Below are 15,335 nucleotides of genomic sequence, written 5' to 3' on the forward strand. Positions count from 1 at the left end.
AAACCCAACCCTTATCCCTGTGTCGTAAGAGGCGACCAGGGTTGCGTCAGGAAGGGCATCCGGCGTAAAACCTGTGCCAAATCAGTATGTGGATCATAACAGATGATTCGCTGTGGCGACCCCTAACGGGAGCAGCCGAAAGACGAACAACAACACATATATATATATATATATATATATATATATATATATATATATATATATATATATATATATATATATATATATATATATATATATATATATATATATATATATATATATATATATATGTGTGTGCATGTACAGTAAGTCCTCGCTAACCGGAAGTTCGCATATCGTAGTTTCGATTATTCGTAATTTAGTTTTAATGACCAATTTTTCAATTATCGCAAACATTTTATGCCTATCGTAATGTCATTGCAAGGAAAAACGCAAAAAAAGTTTCAAACTGCCTGCAAAAAACAACAATCACACAGGATGCGCATAAACACACTTTCACTTTACTGCGCATGTACTGTATGCTGTACTGTACATATTCTCTTCACGCTCGCCTGCATACCTTCCAGTATGAATCCCAAGCGACCCGCAAGTCTTTTGCCGAGCACACCTCGTTTCAAGCGACAACGAAAGGCTGTCACATTGAAGGTGAAATTGGATATAATTAAAAGACATGAACGAGGTGAAGGGATAACGGAAATCGGCCGCGCGCAGCAATCGCTGCATCGACTGTACATTCGATCGTTCAAAGTTCGGCAAAGATAAAGAAAATATCACAGATTGCGACCAGTTCGAGTGCAACGACACTAACGAGAATGAGAGATGGTGCTATGCACAACATGAAGCATTTATTATGTGTGTGGATAGAAGATCAAACTAAACGTCGCATGCCTTTATCTCTTGCTGTGATACAAGAAAAAGCGCGTAGTTTGTTTGGGCATTGACCCACGATTACGTGATCAATTACTTCTCCAATCATGTTGAGAAGTATCTCCAAGGAGAACAACATTGACAACAAATCTTTGCTGCTTGTAGACAATGCTCCTGCCCATCCTCAGCAAATGGAAGACTGGTGTGAAAACGTGCAGGTAGTATTTTTACCACCAAATACTACCTCACTTTTACAGCCTATGGATCAGAGAGTTATTGCTGCTTTTAAAGCCTATTATGTTAAACATACCATGCTGCAGCTTATCAAAAAAACTGATAAGGACAAGCTATCAATCAAGGAGTTTTGGCGAACATACAACATAAAAATGGTTTTGGAAAACATTAAGGATTCATGGGCGGAGGTGAGTGCCTCCACAATGAACGCTGTGCGAAAGAAAGTGTGGTCCGAGTGTGTCCACAATTTCACGGGGTTTGCTGATGTTCCGTTGATTACAAGTCAAATTGTAGACCTGGCACAGGAGGTTGGTTTGAAGAGGTTGACGAAGAGGACGTGGATGACTTACTGGAGTCTCATGCAGAACCCTTAAGCAATGAAGATCTTATGGAGTTGGAACAGCAGTGGGCTCTTGAGGAAGAAGAAGATGCTGTGACACCTTCATCCGAGCATCTCACCATGAAAAACCTCAGCCAAATCCTCAGCTCGTTTGAAAGTGCCACAGAATTTGTTATCGAGCAAGATCCAAATCTTGAAAGGAGCACTGATTTTAGCCGTGTTGTTAATGATGCCCTTTGTTGCTACAAGGAACGTTATGCAGCAAAGAAAAAGAAAGCCATCCAGCCCACTCTCCATGCATTTTTCAAGCCAAAAGATGCAGCACAAACTCCATCCACCATCCAGGATGCTCCTTCAACCAGCTGCCAAGAGACCGTTCCTGCTGGTGAAGAGGGGGACGATTCTGCCACTCCGCAAGTGTGACTTGTCCACCGCAATCAACTCTGTTCCTCCAGCCTCGGGGTAAGTCTCCACGACTCGAGGAGTGCGTGTTGTTTATTTGTGTTTATGTCCAAAAAATTCCGAGCCAAAAATACATCCCCCCTTTAACACATTGGTTTCTATGGGAAAATATGTTTTGTTTAACACAGTTTCGCTTATCATAAGGTTTTCCAGGAACGCAACCCTTGCGAAAAGCGAGGACTTACTGTATATATAGTTGCGGGTCAGGGGTCGGGTGAGAAGACCACTAGGTGGGGAAAGCTACGTCGTCTCCCCCCAGACTCCCGGAATTGTAGGCCGTCGCTCACGGATAATTACGTGACGCGGCGGGTCGCTTAACCGACCGTGGACGCCAATACCTCCACCGCGTAGCGTAGGGTCTTTTTGTCAAGAATCAATTTACCTAATAAACCACGCGGTGTCGTCTACCGGGGATTCATGCCCTCAGTACGCCATGCTCGAACCGGATCACTCTACCAACTACCTTTCCAGTTCGGATGCAGCCGAGCGGACCTGCCAAGAACGTACCGGCAAGAATGAACAGATTATATTATCGGGGATAAAGACCCGGCTAAACTCAGATCTGAACCATGCTGGATCAATGAAGGAAAAGACAAAAACGAACTGGGAACATTTCTTCAATAATTTATTTACAATCAACTTCCAAAAGAAGGACACAGAGCAGACTTACACGGGAATAAAACAGGCAAGATTTACAATGATCAAATAAAAACACTTATGCAATTCTACTTAAAGACGGCGCCACACACTCAGATGAAAATAAACCCAGATGTATGGCAAAGGACCCCCCCGCAGCCAGAGAGGGAGGTGAGCTGAGGTTGTAGTTCTTTTGGGTACCTGAACGTTGGAGGGAAGGGATGCTCTGCGGTGCGGCACATGTCAATGGTCGTGCGGCTCGGTCCACGGCAACACACGTGGAGACCGTGTCTGCGAAGGAGCCCGGGTCGAGTAGAGCGGAGTCCAAGGCAGGGATCAGGGCTGCAGACAGGACCCAATGAGAGACCCGGTCAAGGTCGGGTCAAGGTCTTCCCAGCTCTCTGACTCAAAACGAACGACCCCCAAAGAGCGCAACCACTCTACGACCTTCCTCCTTTCTTTCGCTACCAGCCGCGAACTGTCTTCACTCCAACGCTCCTCACTCCCATGGTTGCTTCGTAATTTATAGATCTCCCTCAGCGGGGAGGGGCCTTGGTGAAGCTGACGTCACTGTCCTCCCTGATTGGACGGGGCTTCCATGGGTCTGCCCTTTCTGGGCGGGGTTTTGCCCATACTGGGAAGCCCGCCCACTCCACGAGTGTCTGGATTCGCCGAAAAGGTACTGCACAAAGATTTTGCCTTGGAGAGCAAGAGGAAGGTACTGAGGTTGAAAATGAAAGGGGAGAAATGATTATAAACCATCGCAACGCACCCCAGTGTCTTCCCACTGCACACATGGTAGGGATCTATCTTCACATATACTTCACGGAATAACTGACTTCAGGACAACTGTATGTTTGTTTGCATTCGGTACCGAGAACCGTAACAATATATATATATATATACATATATACATATATATATATATATATATATATATATATATATATATATATATATATATATATATATATATATATATATAGTGTTGTGGTTACCAAATTCGCAAACCACCATTCAGGTCCCTTAGGTGAGGTATCTCGGTAAGTGCATGTGTAGTTAGGCCCAAACCCGTTGTCTAGTGGGAATAAATGTTATTCATGCGTGCTGCGACTCTTCAGGATAGCCGTTTTTCTTTTACTATCTTTATTTTGGACCAACCGCCATGATCACAACCACAACATCAACCACCGACCACAACCACCGCTTCACCACAACCGCCACGACCTTCACGTCACACCTCGCAACCGTAGCATCGCCACCGTTCTTGCCCCGCTGTGGGTACCGGTGTTGGATTCGTGCAGAGCGCGCGTCGAACAGCGTGTACAAAATCACGGATTTTGTGCTTCAAAAACGGATCAAAAACGACACACGCCCACTTTTTGCCGTCCAATCGGTGAGCGAGGGGCGATTTGGCCCCGCCTCCAGAACGATCGATATATGCAAATTTGTGGATCAAAAAGCCTTCACGCCCACTTTTTCTCGGGCCAATGGGGAGCGAGGTGAAAGGTCAAAGGGAGGGGGTCAAAAGGGAAGCTACGGGGCGGATAAAAGGACGGTGTTCGTCAGTCAGCAGAACGAGAAGGAGTCGGAACGGTGGAGAGAAGAGTGTGGAAGTCTGGAGCCCGAAGCCTGCAGTAGCTGGAGAAGCTGAAGAGAGTCGCGAAGGGGAGAGTCGATCGGAGAGTCCAACGAGGAGAGCCCAAAGAGGAGTCCAGAGTCGGAGAGTCCAGAGGCGGAGAGGCGGCAGCGGCGAAGGCAGACGAGGGGGTGCTCGCGACGGTGCCGGGAGCTGCACGCCCGAGGAAGGCCGGCAGCGCGACCTGGCCGAGGTGGAGACGCACACCAGGGATAATAAAGATCCTCTATACCCCGAGCATCAGCAACCCCCTCCTGTTTCCCCCCGCGCTGAGATAGTGCGACCAAGGGGGCCCCCTTTCCCACCCCCTGCCAGGCACTGTCCGCGAGGCCCGCGGAGTGAGGCGCCATCGCCGCTCCGCGTCTCATCACCAGACTGGTAGGCGCGACCCGGTCTCGGCCTCAGGCCCGCCTCATTCTTGAGGGTATTTCTTTTCCTTGGTTTTGGGTATGTGTTGTCGGCGCCGTCTGTGAAGTAGAATTGTATAAGTGTTGCCGTGTGCTCGGTAGTCGGTATTAGCTCTGCATTGTTTTCGCTTTTATATTTGCTTTTTGTGTAAATGGAATTGTGTTTTCTTTTTTTTGTGTGCTTTTGGTGGAATTGTATTTGTGTGCTTCCCGTGTGCCGCGAATAAATGTGCTTTATTGTTGAACTGTTCTCCCGCTTCGCTTCGTCTTTTCCTCCATTGAATCCTCATCTTGCTTCACGTAAAGGGTTGGTAGTGGGCTGAATACGCCCGATAATTAATCGAACCGTCGAGGTCGACGATAACACCGCTCGGTTATTCTGATAGTACGGAACGGGTCGCTTAAGTGGCCCGTGTCCGAAGTCGACCTGCGGCGAGGTGCGATCGCCCGGTCTACCCTCCGCGTGGGTACTTAGGTAGGTCGAATTTGGCGAGCAACCCTATCCCACGCGGGGGCTGATTGGCTCGATCGCGGTGAGACCGAAAGGTCCACCCGTGACTGGTTCCCGGCGTTAGTCCGAGAGGGTCACGACTGGATTGTCCGTCCGGTGGGCGACGTGCCGCGATTCGAGTTACGTGGCCGTCAGCACGCCGGCGGGCGCGAATACCGCAACAATATATATATATATATACATATATATATATACATACATACATACATACATACAGTCATGCGCCGCATAACGACGTTTCAGGCAACGACGGATCGCATATACGACGGTGGTCCCACAATCGCATTTACGATGGTGATCGCATATACGACGGATCTGCCAGCTCCATTATAATGGAGCTGGAAAATTCCTATCACCAAGTGATGTAGCCGACGTAGCGCTGCCAGTCGTATAAAAATAGCACATACAATTATGTACACTGTACAGTACATAATACTTCATAATGATAATAAACGACAGTGTGGCCCCGTTATAATGCGATCGTTGAGGTCCGTAAAATGTCATCGCGAAAAGAGCAGGGTCATGCTAAATTGGAATTCAAGGAAATCGGCTTTCAAACTGAACAAATGTTTGCATGTTTACCTTCTAGCAAGTAAATTGCCTTTGAATTGAAGAATTCCGCAAATAAATCGATGTTGTTGGTCGAAATTAAAACACATTTATTTTTAGTAAAGCTTTTTATGTTGTTAAAACAATCGCACTGTTCCGAAAATATCACACAATTGACAGGTGCTCGTTTCTTCATTTATAAATTATAACATCAATGCAATGATTACGTATTTATAAAATCCAAACGCTATTTATTCACCTTTCTGTAATAATATAATCGATAGGAGAGGAGATTGCAAGCTGCTGCTAACAACATTGATGTCCGTTATGAACAGCACAAAGGTAAAACTAACGTGTCTTCCGTCTCTCTTGGATGTATGTTACAATTGCCGACAGTACAGTCATGCGCCACTGAACGACGGGATTACGTTCTGAGAAACGCGTCGTTAAGCGACTTCGTTGTGCGAACATCATTTTTTTTTTCGTTTTCGTTTTCGAACATCGTACTTACACAAACCGAGACACCTAGGCTATATGGTACAGCCTATTGTTCCTCGAATACAAGCCTGTACAGCATGTTACTGTACTGAATACTGTCGGCAATTGTAACACACATTCAAGAGAGACGAAGACACATTAGATTTACCTTTGTGCTGTTCATGACGGCCATCGGTGTTGTTAGCAGCAGCTAACAATCTCCTCTCGCATCAATTATAGAAAGATGAATAATTAGCGTTTGGATTTTATAAATACGTAATCATTGCATCGATGTTATAATTTATAAATGAAGAAACGAGCACCTGTCAATTGTGTGATATATTTTCAGAACAGTGCGATTGTTTTAACAACATAAAAAGCTTCACCAAAAATAAATTATGTTTTAATGTCGACTAAGAACAACGATTTATTCGCGGAATTCTTCAATTCAAAAGGTAATTTACTTGCGAGAAGGTAAACGTGCAAACACTGGTTCAGTTTGAAAGCCGATTTCCTTGAATCCCGATTTAGCATGATCCTGTTTTTTTTTTGCGATGACATTTTATGGACCTCAACAATCGCATTATAACAGGGCCACACTGTCGTTTATCATTATGAGGTATTATGTACTGTATAGTGTACATAATTGTATGTGCTATTTTTATACGAGGCTACATCACTCGGCGATAGGAAATTTACAGTTAAATTTTTTTTCATTTTTTTTTTTTCAGAGCTGGCAATCCGTCCTATATGCGATCCGTCGTTGCCCGGAACGTCGTTAAGCGGCGCATGACTGTATTCAGTGCAGTAACATGCTGTACAGGTTTGTATCCGAGGAGCAATAGGCTACACTGTATAGCCTTGGTGTCTAGATATGTGTAAGTACGATGTGCGAAAACGAAAAAAAAAAAAATATGATGTTCGCACAACGACAACGTCGGTTAATGACGCATTTCTCAGAACGTAACCCCGTCGTTAAGTGGCGCATGACTGTACATATATATATATATATATAGTTACGGTTCTCGGAACCGTATGCATACAACATACAGTTGTCCTGAGTCAGTTATTCCATTAATATACGTGCAGATAGATCCTTACCTTTTGTCTAGCGGAACAACAGGGAGTGCGTTGTGATGGGCTATTAGTTAGGATTAATAAATCATTTTTCCCCTTTTATTTTATTCCTTCCATTTTCTGAGGTAAATTCATCTCGCTTGCTACTCTCGTTTCGCTGACCACAGCGTACCACCGTCTACCCGCTGTATCCGGAGTCTCGTTTTCAGAGGCAAAATCCCGACGTTCGCTATGGAAGCCGCATCGGCATCCACCTTTCCAAACCCAAAAAGGCGCGGCGTGGGCGGGCCAAACTAGCGTCTGGCCGAAACACCGCCCAGAAAGGCGGACCACATGAAGGCCCGGTCCAATCGGGATGCTCGGATCGGACGATGACGTCGGTTTCGCCATGGCTCCTCCCCGAGCTCCGTGACCTATAAAGTATGGAGCAATTCTCAGAATTGGGGAGAAGTTGGGGTGGATGGAAAGGAAGAAGTCGGTCGGAGTTGTTGGATGCGAAGGTATTGAGGTGAATGGGAAGGTTGTCGTTGGATGGGAAGGTTGTTGTTGTTGTTGTTGTTGTTGTTGTTGTGGGAGGCCTTGGAAGGAGAAGTGCGAAAGGGAATTGAAGGAGTTGTTGCAAAGGTGTTATGGCTGCTTGGCTCTGCTTACGTCTCACCTCGACGGCCAGCCTAGTGGGCCCCACTGACACGACCTCGACCAAGCCTCTTGTCTGGTCCTGCTACCCCTCAACTCTCGCCATTTTGGACTCCGCACTCCTCCACTCAAGCTCCTGCTGCAGACACGATTACCATACGTGTGGCTGTGGACGGAACTGCACAGCTTTTGTCGGGTGCCACACCACGGAGCATCCCTTCCCCCGAAACGCTCAGGTACCAAGAACTGTGACCTCAACTCCCTCCCTCCCTGGCTGCAAAAGTACTTTGCCTTTCATTGGGTTTATTTTGTCTGAGTGTGTGTCTGAGTGTGTTGGCGCCTGTTCGTTTGATAAGCATGTACAAGATCTTTTATTGTTGTGATTGTTGCTTTTATAAATCTCGCGTCTTAGTCTGCACTGTGTCTGCTTTTGTAAGTTGCTTGCATAATTGTCGCACCCCACACCTCTCATCTTTCCCTGCATTACATCCCCAATAAACCTTTTGTTGTGCCACATGCTTTTCCTCACTTAATGAAAATAAATAATAATTATAGAAATGTTCCCAGCTCGCCTTTGTCTTTTCCTCCATTGATCCAGCATGGTTCGAATCCAGGTTTAGCCAGGTCTTTATTCCCAACAATCCATCCTCTTTAGCCGGTACATCCTTCGCAGTGCCGCTCGACTGCATCTGATCCGGAAAGGTAGTCGGTAGTTGGTAGAGTGATCCGGTTCGGACAAGGAGTACTGAGGGCGTGATTCCCCGGTGGTTACTTAGGTAACCTGATTCTAAACAGGAGGACCCTCGGTTGAGTTATTGGCGTCCACGGTCGGTTAAGTGACCCGCCGCGTCATGGAATTATCAGTGAGCGACAGCCTACAATTCCGGGGAGTCTGGTGGGAATCGACGTAGGTTTCCGCCACCTAGTGGTCTTCTCACCCGACCCCGCAACAACATATATATATATATATATATATATATATATATATATATATATATATATATATATATATATATATATATATATATATATATATATATATATATATATATATATATATATATATATATATATATATATATATATATATATATATATATATATATATATATATATATTGTTGCGGTATTCGCGCCTGCCGGCGTGCCGACGGCCACGTAACTCGAATCGCGGCACGTCGCCCACCGGACGGACAATCCAGTCGTGACCCTCTCGGACTAACGCCGGGAACCAGTCACGGGCGGACCTTTCGGTCTCACCGCGATCGAGCCAATCAGCCCCGCGTGGGATAGGGTTGCTCGCCAAATTCGACCTACCTAAGTACCCACGCGGAGGCAGACCGGGCGATCGCACCTCGCCGCAGGTCGACTTCGGACACGGGCCACTTAAGCGACCCGTTCCGTACTATCAGAATAACCGAGCGGTGTTATCGTCGACCTCGACGGTTCGATTAATTATCGGGCGTGTTCAGCCCACTATCAACCCTTTACGTGAAGCAAGATGAGGATTCAATGGGAGAAATGACGAAGCGAAGCGGGAAACAGTTCAACACAAAGCACATTTATTCGCGGCACACGGGAAGCACACATATTCAATTCCACCAAAAGCACACAGAAAAAACACAATTCCATTTACACAAAAAGCAAATATAAAAGCGAAAACACAATGCAGAGCTAATACCGACTACCGAGCACACGGCAACACTTATACAATTCTACCTCACAGATGGCGCCGACAACACATACCCAAAACCAAGGAAAAGAATACCCTCAAGGATGAGGCGGGCCTGAGGCCGAGACCGGGTCGCGCCTACCCGTCTGGTGATGAGACGCGGAGCGGCGATGGCGCCCCAACCCGCGGGCCTCGCGGAGGGTGTCTGGTAGGGGGTGGGAAAGGGGCCCCCTTGGTCGCACTATCTCAGCGCGGGGGGAAACAGGAGGGGGTTGCTGATGCTCGGGGTATAGAGGATCTTTATTATCCCTGGTGTGCGTCTCCACCTCGGCCAGGTCGCGCTGTCGGCCTCCCTCGGGTGCAGCTCCCTGCACGACGCGAGCACCCCCTCGTCTGGTGTCGCCGCCTTTCCACAGCTCGTCCCCTCCGTTCCGACTCCAACGCACACGACGAGCAGCTCCACCGCCCGCGAAGTCTTGACCCTCTGCTTCCGACTCTCCTACTCTCCGCCTCTGGACTCTCCGACTCTCCACTCTCCACTCTCCGTTCGACTCTCTTCCTCTCCCCGTTGGACTCTCCTCTTTTCTGACTGACGAACACGGTCCTTTTATCCGCCCCGTAACTTCGCCCTCTCATCTTTGACCCCCTCCCTTCGACCTTTCACCTCGCTCCCCATTGGCCCGAGAAAAAGTGGGCGTGAAGGCTTTTTGATCCACACATTTGCATATATCGATCGCCCTGGAGGCGGGGCCAAATCGCCCCTCGCTCACCGATTGGACGGCAAAAAGTGGGCGTGTGTAGTTTTTGATCCGTTTTTGAAGCACAAAATCCGTGATTTTGTACACGCTGTTCGACGCGCGCTCTGCACGAGTCCAACACCGGTACCCACAGCGGCGCAAGAACGGTGGCGATACGACGGCTGCGAGGTGTGACGTGAAGGTCGTGGCGGTTGTGGTGAAGCGGCGTTGTGGTTGGTGGTTGATGTTGTGGTTGTGGTGGTAATCATGGCGGTTGGTCCAAAATAAAGATAGCAAAAGAAAAACGGCTATCCTGAAGAGTCGCAGCACGCATAAATGACATGTATTCCCACTAGACAACGGGTTTGGGCCTAACTACACATATACTTGCCGAGATACCTCACCTAAGGGACCTGAATGGTGGTTTGCGAATTTGGTAACCACAACACGACCCCCTCCCCTTTTTACAGACTCGTCCCGAGTCGTCAAATTTTCGTGTGCCATCATGTGTAGTTTTCCCCTAGTACATTTTACCTACGGATCCCTGAGTGCGACATTCATGGTATTCGTGTCCCCAAAATAAATAACCTGAGGGCTGCGTAACTACCTAAACAAACTCACTCACACGGACGACTTAAATAAAATTGCCGGCGCTAGACAGACATGCCGGGGGCGCACTCATATTTACAGTACATCTTAACCTTAACTTACAAATTTTACACTAAACCATGGCCCAGGATCACTGAACTCTGCAAAAGAAAAGCAGTTAGCAGGGAGCCAGGCTGCTCGCATGCAGTCTCTGGCTCAAAACAATGCAGGTGACAGGAACGTGGCTGGCTGCTCACACGCAGTCCAAGGCCTTCCCTTGAACTGAACGCAGTGAACCACAACGGTGCATGGGCTGCACAAACGTAGTCTCCGTGCCAGCTCAAGTGGCACACGCAATGAGCACAACGAATGAATGGATGAATGGATGGACGCAAAACACGGTGCACGGGCTGCCACTGCAGGCCCGTGTTGTAGCTGCCAACAGGGCAGTTCTCGCAGCTTGCAAACTGTTGCCTTGATCCTGGCGCACATGGAAATGAACAGGGGGGGCAAAGCAAAAATTGAACGGGGCTGGTGAACATGGGCAGTGGGCATGGCATGGCAAAGGTGAGCAGGCAAACTCAGCCCGCAGAAGAAGACCGCTGCAGGCAAACACAGCCGGCAGATGAACTGGCCGGCACAGGCCTTGAAGAAAAACAGCCAGCAGATGAACTGGCCGGCACAGGCCTTGCAGCACACAGCCAGCAGATGAAGCTGGCCAGCTTTTGCCGTCAGTGGAAGTTGGTGGAGGGAGTGCGGTGGTGCTGGCCACTTGGAAGGCGGGCTCGGACCTACCTACCTGTCTCCCTCCCACCTATCGCCTTTGCCTGTCACTGTACATACCCACTCCCTTAATTTGTCAAACCCCAATTTAGCCCCAACTTATTTTTTTGTTGTTTTTATTTTTACTTCCCCCCTATAAATCGTCCCCTAACCCCCTTTATTGTCCTTGTTCGGCTAACCTATCCTGTCACCTAGCCTACTCCCAACCCCTACGTTCCCTTCCCGGAGGGGAATAAGGGAGAGCTAACGTCCTGTGTCGAGGCCCAACGAAGCCTCAGAATGGCCTCCCCAGAGTTCGGCGATCTAACCCAAAGTGGGTCCAGCGGCCCACAACGAGAGCGAGGGGATGGATGGTGCGGAGGGGTACATCTCCTAATCTACCCTATCCATTTAACAGTTAAACTACCCCTGGGCTTTCAACAAGCGCCTCTCGCTTAAACTATTGGTTCTAACAACCCAGATTCCCGTCGCCTGTGTTGGTGTCCTCACAATTTCGGGCCTCGCCCCCAAATTTTCTCTCCGTGCCCTCACACGGTCTCCTGGCTGGGACACGTGGCTCCCTTTGGCAGGCACGACCCTCTGCCGAATCTCCCGCTATGGCACCCCCGGGCACTACACTGCCTCCGAGCCTACCAGCTCCCTAACACCGGGAGTGCCCCCCATGGCACCTCCCCTGAAACGCACACGTGGCAGGCCGGCCTCCCGGGCCCCTTTCCGAGGGTCACCCGTGCCCACAACACTGCCCACGCGGCTAATGGCGCCCCGGGCCCCCGCACCAAGCAGGCGCACCCGTGCCCACTACTCTATCCCGGCCCCCCATGGGCCCACCGCGACCGACTAGCCTGGTGCCCGGGGTACCCACTCAGCGATACTCACCTTTCGCAGCCACGCTCCCAAGCCAGTCAACAGGGCTCCTGCACCCCTCCAAATGGGTCTCGAGCCTACTTTCCCACCAACAACAAAACGACCTCCATTTTTCAATTTGACTAACCCAGCTAACTCACTTTATACTGACCCCGGGGTCCCTTGGGCGGGAGTCACTCCTCCCCCCAATCACTCATCGCACCATGCAGTCCCCATTCGCTCCACTCACACAGACCCGCTGGCCTCACTCACTCAACAAGTACACGTACTCACCTCACAACCCACAACTCTTCAACACACTCACCACTGAACTCTGCCATCCTTCTAACTACCTCCCCTAACTAACTCGTGCTCCCACGTCGTCCCTTAAACTAGTAGCACGTTCCTTTTAACACTACGTAGCTAAACTACGTCCCCTCTACACATCCAAAGTCTGTCACTGTCTCCCAACTCATTTTATTTCCCAACCTAAATCTGGCTACAATCCCTCTACCTAATCCATTCCAAGGACTCCATGAGGACTTACCCCTGCCCCATGGAGTCGGTCTAACTAAGCTAACCCTTCCCCCTAACTAGTTTCCATCCTGTGCCCAGGTAAGGGGGTCTTTCACCCCTTGCCCAGGAATCCTGTGCACCCGAAAGTGAGGCTTGTTCTTTTTTTTTTTTTTTTTTTCTTTACATGCGCAGCGCCAGCGCGGCAACTCAGAGCTCGCGCACTTTGCACCTGCCCGTGACGTCATGCAGCTGCACGTGTTCCTCGTCCCTCCTTGGACGGTACCATCCGGCAGAGATACCCCTCCTGCCGGATTCCAACCCCACGTGCAGCCATGACGTCACCGTGCGCAGAAAAAAACAAGCCCCACGTCTCGAGGGGTTCCCCACGCGAACACATGTGCTTTGCCCGTTGGAGCTTAACACACACGATCGCGTGGAGAACCCGTCCGGTCCAAATCCATTTACCTGCCTAAACTTTGTCCGTCCGCGGGATCGGCAAATCCACCGCGTGCGTTTCCGGACCGGGACTTCACTCTCGCAAGCGAGCACGTGGTGGTCTCGTGCGTTGCACAGCACGAACCGCGTGCTCACTGCTGGGTGAACCCGGCACGGTCCTCGAAACAGCTACAGCCGCTACTCGGCTTTCTCTCCTCTGTCGCCGTCTCCGTCTCCATTCCACACACGCATACCTGCGTGTTACGACGCACACAGTCCACTCCATCACATTCACACCGGGAGACGCGGCTGCGTGCTCCCGCATGCCAACCGACATCTCCCTCACATACCGCTCTCTCACACACACGGTCTCCCTTGCATACGGCCGTTCACTCACGCGTGCGGGGGCACTCACCCGCGGTGCCTCATCCACACTCCGTGCCTCACTCACACACGCGGGGGAACTCACGCGCGGTGCCTCACTCATACACACGGCGACACTCACACACGCGGTCTCTTCCACACACGGTGCCTCACCCACACACGCGGGGGCACTAACCCGCGGTGCCTCACTCACACTCCGTTCCTCATCCACACACGGCGTGCTGGGAAGCACGTACTCCGGCACCATCGCCACCACACCACTCACACATGGGGTCGCTTCCACACACGGGGACGCACTCATATTTTGCACCACACACACAGGGACAACCACACTGGGGATTTGTGTCCCCACAAGGGTCTCCGGGGCCTCTATACCCCCCAAGCTCTCCAAGCACCTGTCCACAGCACCCGTCCTCTCAACCTCGCAAAGCACGACCGAACTCACCTGGTCGTGACTCGCCTCAAGGGGGCATACTCCCTCCCCTCGTTCCTGGAGGAGGCCATCCAGGTGCTCGCACCGGGTCTCTACCCAGTCCACCAGCTCACCCCCATTGTCCTCCACTATCTCCGTGTGTGTGTGTGTGCGTCACTTACCCCGTCTTCCTCGTGTTGTCTTTCCTCTATTTTTTCTATCTCCCGTGTCTCTGCCAACTCTTCACCCTTTACCTCCCTTGTCTCAACTATTATTTCCTTTGTCACGGCCTTCATGCCCGCCTGCAGGCATCGGCCCATGTTCTGCGTCTCACCCCGGAACTTTTTCATTTCCTCCTTCATGTTTGTTTCCATTCCGTTCATTTGTTGTGTATTCGCATCCAATTTTTGTGTATTCGCATCCATCTTTTCGTTCATGCCTTTCATTTCGTTTTTCATATTCGCATCCATTTTTTCGATCATTTGTTTGTTCATGCCTTTCATTTCGTTTTTCATATTCGCATCCATTTTTTCGATCATTTGTTTGTTCATGCCTTTCATTTCGTTTGTATTTGCATCCATTTTTCGATCATTTTCGCATTCATCTTGGTGTTCATTGCCGCCAGCATGGCTTTATAGCTGGGCCATGTTGGATGCACTCAGCTGAGCCGTTTCGGCAAGGGTTGGGGAAGGGTTTTGGTGGAGAGGGGGGAGGTGTCATACCGCGGCCGCGCTGCCGCACCCATTTCGGGCTCTGGGTTCAGTTGGGCGAGTCCGTGTTCCTGCACAATCAACATTTCCTGCTCGGGGATTCCATCCTGGACCATGGATCCTACACATTCTACATCCATTTCTAATACACCCGGCTCCCGCCGCCTTGAGACGCCCATCTTGCTTCTCGTGAAGGGTTAATTTAACTCGCTTCGTAATTTGGAGGGAATCGGGGTCGCTTCTCTCACCCCTGGACCGATTCCCGTGAATTTCGCTGGAGACAGGAGAGCCCGTTGTCCCGTTCTCCAATACCAGTGCCGCGAGGAGGGCGATGAATTTGTATCGCACGACCTGACACCAGTGTTGCGGTATTCGCGCCCGCCGGCGTGCCGACGGCCACGTAACCGAATCGCGCGGCACGTCGCCCACCGGACGGACA

General features: G+C 49.8%; 1 protein-coding gene and 1 pseudogene across 1 annotated transcript in view; one reads left to right on the forward strand and one right to left on the reverse strand.

The window, feature by feature from the left end:
- The window catches only part of LOC147022883 (signal recognition particle RNA), a 141-nt pseudogene extending 127 nt beyond the window's left edge, over positions 1-14 (forward strand).
- EPRS1 (glutamyl-prolyl-tRNA synthetase 1) overlaps positions 1-15,335 on the reverse strand; it is a 125,931-nt gene that overhangs the window by 70,525 nt on the left and 40,071 nt on the right. The gene's annotated exons all lie outside the window — the stretch shown is intronic.

This window comes from Eptatretus burgeri, chromosome 7 (genome assembly GCF_056783735.1).
Source record: "Eptatretus burgeri isolate ZD-2024b chromosome 7, Ebu_testis_v1, whole genome shotgun sequence".
Taxonomy (NCBI): Eukaryota; Metazoa; Chordata; class Myxini; order Myxiniformes; family Myxinidae; genus Eptatretus; species Eptatretus burgeri.